Source organism: Echinops telfairi, unplaced genomic scaffold (assembly GCF_000313985.2).
Source record: "Echinops telfairi isolate 266 unplaced genomic scaffold, ASM31398v2 ScPeMD7_7407;HRSCAF=8445, whole genome shotgun sequence".
Taxonomy (NCBI): Eukaryota; Metazoa; Chordata; class Mammalia; order Afrosoricida; family Tenrecidae; genus Echinops; species Echinops telfairi.
The window spans coordinates 2,350,675-2,356,400 of record NW_022111307.1 but is presented as its reverse complement, the minus strand read 5'-3'; positions in this window follow the sequence as shown (position 1 = coordinate 2,356,400).

Here is a 5,726-nt window from a genome sequence, read left to right as displayed (position 1 = left end):
CGTATGTTCATTATCTGCCACTTGTTTGTTAGTTTGTCCTATTGTGGTGGCTTATGTGTTGCTTGGATGATGGAAATGATGTCATGGTTATTTTCAAATATGAGGAGGATCACCCAAAGCATACAGGGTTCAACAGAACCTCCAGATTAAGAAAACCCCACCAAGAAGGCCTAGGGATACAACACGGAAAACCTAATGGATGGGAGCAGAACATTGTCAGACTGAGAGCTTCGTCAGCAGAAGCAGAATATTGTCAGACAGTGCCAGAAGATGAGTCTCTCATGTCGGTGGGAACTCCAAATTGACCGAGGAAAATCTGCCTCCTCAAAGTTGAGTTCACCAGACAGATGTGGATGGAATAATGACTTTGAAACATTCGTTGATAGGTAAACATCTCAAAATGAAAAGAAACAGCTGAAAAGACTTCAATTAACAACTGGAAGTTGGAATGTATGAAGTATAAATCTAAGAAAACTGGAAGTCAATATAAATGAAATAAAACACATCATTGATATCTCGGTGTTAGTGAGCTAGACTTGGTTGGTATTGTTTATTTTGAATCAGAGAATCATTCAAGAAAATGGATTGCATTCATTGTCAAAGAGTAAATTTCAAGCTCTATCTTGCAGTCCAATGCTGTGTGTAATAGAATACTATCTATCCACACACACACAAATCCAGTTAACACAATTATTATTCACATTTATGCACTACTCACTAAAACTAAGAATGAAGAAATGCAATAATTCTATCAATGTCTTCAGCCTGGAAATGATCAAATACACAGTCAAGATATATTGATAATTATTGGTTATTGGAATGAAAAAGTTGGAAACAAAGAAACAGGAACAGAAACTGGAAAATAAGGCCTTGGTGATAGAAATGAAACTGACCATCACATGATAGAATTTTACAAAGCCAATAACTTCTTCATCATCACAAACAACGTTTTTTTCAACTACACACAAAAAAAACACTATGCAGGTAGATGTCTCCAAATGGAAAACAGAACAATCAAATTGACTACATCTGTGGGAAGAAATGATGGAGAATTTCAATATTAGCACATAAAACCAGGCCAGGGCCCCTCTGTGGAACAGACCATCAATTGCTCATATGTAATGACTTAAGGAATGACAGATGGAATGTAAAGAAAATGAAACAAGTCATGGAGAATCAAAATACATGTGAAAGTTGAATATTGAATAAGGAAGACTGGGGGAGAATTAATGCATTTGAATTATAGTTCTGGAGAAGAATATTGAAAGTACCGTGCTCTGTTGAAAGAACAAAAATAACGCTCTTGGAAGAAGTATAGCCAGAGCACACCTTCAAAGCAAGGATGGGGAGACTACATCTCTTGTATTTGGGGGATGATATTAGAAGAGACCAGTTCCTGGAGAAGGGCATCATGGCTGGTCAGTAGAGAGGTCAGTGAAAAAGAGGAAAACCCTTGGCAAGATGGTTGACACAGACTGCAACAATGGACTCAAACACAGGAACCCTTGTGAGGCCGGTGCAGGACCAGGCAGTGTCTCTTACCATTGTATAGGCTGTCACTCGGAGTTGACTCATTTGCAACTAATGAACTCATTGGCACCTATAACCACAACAACATGGTCTCTGTGAGTTAGAATCAACTTGATGAAACCTTGGTTGATGTTTGGTTAATGATAGTATAGATGGCGAGGATAGGAGAGAAAGTCATTTCTTTGGAAATCACTTAATCTAGTGAGATCCTGGGATATTACATTAACTTTCCTAAACTTTGTTTTCCCCATCTGAAAAGCAGAGTCAAGTATATTACTTCTGCCTGCTTCATAAAGATCGAGCATCTACCAGAATGGGAATAAGTAATTTTATTAAATAAAAATCTTTTTGTACTTAGCATAAAGAGCTGCAAGATTTTAGTAGCAGAAATTTGGAAAATACCCAAGAAAATGAAATTTGGTTTATTGGTATATTTTTCGGCAATTGTTTTCTGATCACCATGAACCTACAAATAGTTGTTTTCTCATTTGCCAATTGATGATTTTTACTTGAGCTCGTTTTCTTTAAATTCAACAGATAGCTACCAAAAAAGGATACCATATATACTCGTATAAGTCAAGTTTTCAGCACATTTTTAGTGCAGTTTCAGTGGTAAAATTAGGTGCCTTGGCTGATATTTGGGTCAGCTTATACTCAAGTATATAGGTATATAGCTATAGATGTGTGTATTATATTACATATATTTAATATATACACATATATGCATTTTGTATATGTGTTTGTGTGTGTATACACACGCATGTGAGTTCCCCTTCAGACCATACTACCAAGGGACAGTTTAGGTTTAACTGGTGAAGAACAGGCACAAGCATGGACGTCATCTACTTCTGATCTTCATCAAATACTATAACTCCACCTGGATGATCTTCAAGATGTTTCCTTTCAGAAAATTCTTGAGAACTTTGGTTGCCAAATTGCTCAGTCTGCTGATATATATGGGACAATAACAACAAAAAGTTTTTATTTTGTCGTATGCTTGTAGTGCCTATTTGTCATCTCTCTCATTTAGTGCATTTATTTTGCACTGGGATAATTTGAACTTGGTTTTCCATGTCAGGATGTCAGACCTTTTAGGTATACAGACAAGGCTAATGCATTTTCTAACATTTGCAATAGGGAATGCTATCAGGGGTCATCAAGCCTGCTACACCAGAGGGCAATTTGGGTCTCTTTGGAGGATTGGTTTTGGCCATGCTCTGGTAAAAGAGAACAGTGTCATAGGTTGGCTACTTTGTGATCTTTTATCTTGAGAGCTATTCTCCTTGTACCTTTGCTTCAACATTACTGAGGAGGTCAACTTACAAAGAAATGTCACTGAGTGTCCACAATACATGCTGTGAATCAGAACATCATGGGACTTGGACATTGTGTGATCACGAGGAGACGTTTTAAAAAGTTCATGGCGATAATGCCACTATATTTGATTCTGTTTTTCCACCCATTTTGTGAAGGCTCTTTGTATGCAGGCACTCCCTTCACAATCTACATGGAAATCCCCATAAAGTGTATTTCGAGTACGCAAACCTAGCTGGGTGTGGGAGAAAGATGGGGCTTTCTGTTCCTGTTTACAGTATCAGAAACTCAGGGCCAGTCCCACCCTGTCCTGCCAGGTCCCTATGAGTCAGAATGGACTTCATGGCCGTGAGTTTTTGTGTATGTGTGCTTGTTTTGGAAGCGTGTGGCTGGGTATGTGGCTGGATTGGGCAGGGGCTGCACTGGCAGCCTAATGGGGACTTCATGCACATCTGGATTTAGGGGCTGGGGGGAAGCATGGTGGGGAGGGGGACCATGGAGAGGTAGGATGGGAAGGGGATGTTAGTGGGTTGCGGGTACCAGAAGGGTTGTTGATTATGGCAATTCCAGCTGCCATGCATGGCCTCATTGGTGCAAATGCATCCTGATCATGCGCAGCTGTTGCTACCACTGCTCGCAGCATGTGCTGTTAGTGCCCATGGCAGGGACAGAGGAGCCCCCAGAGGTGCTGCCTTGTGCTAGGAGTGACAGGGTAATTGGCTATTGGGTAGGTGAATGAAGCAAGGAGAAGGGCTAGAAGGAGGCAGAGGAGAAGCACACTGGGGACTGGAGGGCACCCTGCAGCCGGGTTGCTTACTCACTCTAGGGATTTGGGGTCTTTGGAACCATTAGGAGGAAATAACAAATGAAAAGAGAGCTGCTCTCCTTCTTCAAAAGAAAAAAGAAAAACCTTATAGGACCATGGATATATGTTGTCAAACGTTACCCAATGGGAATTAAGCTATGCATACCTTAATTTTAGATAGAAAGCATCTAAAATATTATTTTTTAATCAAAAGCACATGGTGGGTTATGGGTAATATTGGAACTAGACTTTAATTCCTCCAATTTCTTGTTTCTGGTCTATGCCTCTTACCAGTGGAATGTCTCTATCCCCATGAAAAGGCATATGGTCTAAATCTGCATATTGTATTGCTACTTTAATTCTGACACAAGAACAACAGGCTTCAGTTATTTGTGGGACTTCCCAAACATCCCCTGTATTTTCTTAAAGGCTAAGATCAGCCATAGAGGGCCCCAGTATCTATCAGATCCAAAAGCCCAACTGTAGCTGCGGAAACCAACAGAGCTGGCAGATGTTTGGTAAGATGGTTTTACTTTTGCTTGGCATTTTGTGTGGCAAAAGAAAGACTGGAATGAGTATTAAATTCAAGCCTAAGAGCTCCTTAGAAATTTTGTACACACAAGAGCCCAAGCTGGAGCAGAGAGGAGGTCTCATGCCAACGGGAAGAAAGCAAGAGACTAATACCTGCGGTTTTCAAAGGTTAAAAAAGAAGAAGAAAAGCCTAAGTGTTTACAAAGGGATGAATGCACACTGGCTATCAGCCAACAATTATACAAGGGCCTGTGCCCACATCCTGTAGTTGTGGTTTAGGGACGCTGCTCATGAGTGACTTCTTCTGCTTAGTGGCAGGAAACTTTAGTCACTGATGTGTAAACTCACCTTTGGTCTGCACCTCCCACAACGTGATGTGAAGGCAGTTAGGAGACCAGTCCTCCTGATTTTCTTGCAGATACAAATTCTTCAGAGGCTAAGGAAGTACTCCATGTGAGGCCTTTTGAGTAATGGAGCTTTGATCGATACTGACCATGTTTTACCCAACTGTGCCCAAACATTTAGGGTACTTCTGAAGGCACAAAGAGCAAAGATGATGTCCTCTGCTAAATCCTCTCGTTAGATCAGAATCCAAGACCAGAAACAACGTGAACTGTATTCCATTTCAAGGCTGCAGCCAACGTGAAATATGAGGAACGGAGTCATGAGGCTGCTTCTGAGCCCAGATCTTGTGCTATCTTATACTCAGTTTTTAAAAGTTCCTTGGAACCATCTTAGTGAAGCCAAATGAAATCTGCAAACACCGTTTAATTCGCTTTTGCATTTTTAGGTACATAAGATGCTCTCTATACACGAAGACGGGAGAGTCGAGCACTACAGGGTGGTGGGGGAACAAAAAGGAAATGATTTCAAGAAGTCCAAAAAGGGAAAGTATGTCTGGGGTCTGATTACAGAAGAAATTGTACAATTATGTTGACATGATTGAACTATGGATTTATATGCCATATGAGGGGGTACTTCCCCCACCCCCAAAACAAACAAACAAACAAACAAGCAAAAAGCTCCACTGTGCAGAGCTTTCATAGTACACAGTTTTCCCACTAGGAGAGCATCTAGCAACTTGCTCTGAGTTAGCGCACCCAGTGGCATGAGCTGGGAAGGTTCTCTCTGGTCCAAATGAATGTTTTCATAATAATAATTTATAAATTATAAAGGGTTCATGAGCGAGGGGGAGCAGGGAGGGAGGGAAAAAAAATAATGAGCTGATACCAAGGGCTCAAGTGGAAATCAAATGTTTTGAGAATGATGAGGGCAACAAATGTACAAATGTGCCTGACACAATAGATCTACGTATGGGTTTTGAGAAGAGTTGTAAGAGCCCCCAATAAAATGATTTAAATATGGTGAATAACTAAAATTATGAACACCCAATTTGGAGGCGGCTATGGAGGACAATGGGAACCAAAAGCCCATCTGCAGAGGGTCTGGTTGGACCAAGCTACTGGCAGATCCACTCTAGCCAAGGCAAGTGGGTCCTGAACAGCCTTACTAGCAGGCAGAGACCATGCTAAACCTGATTATGCAG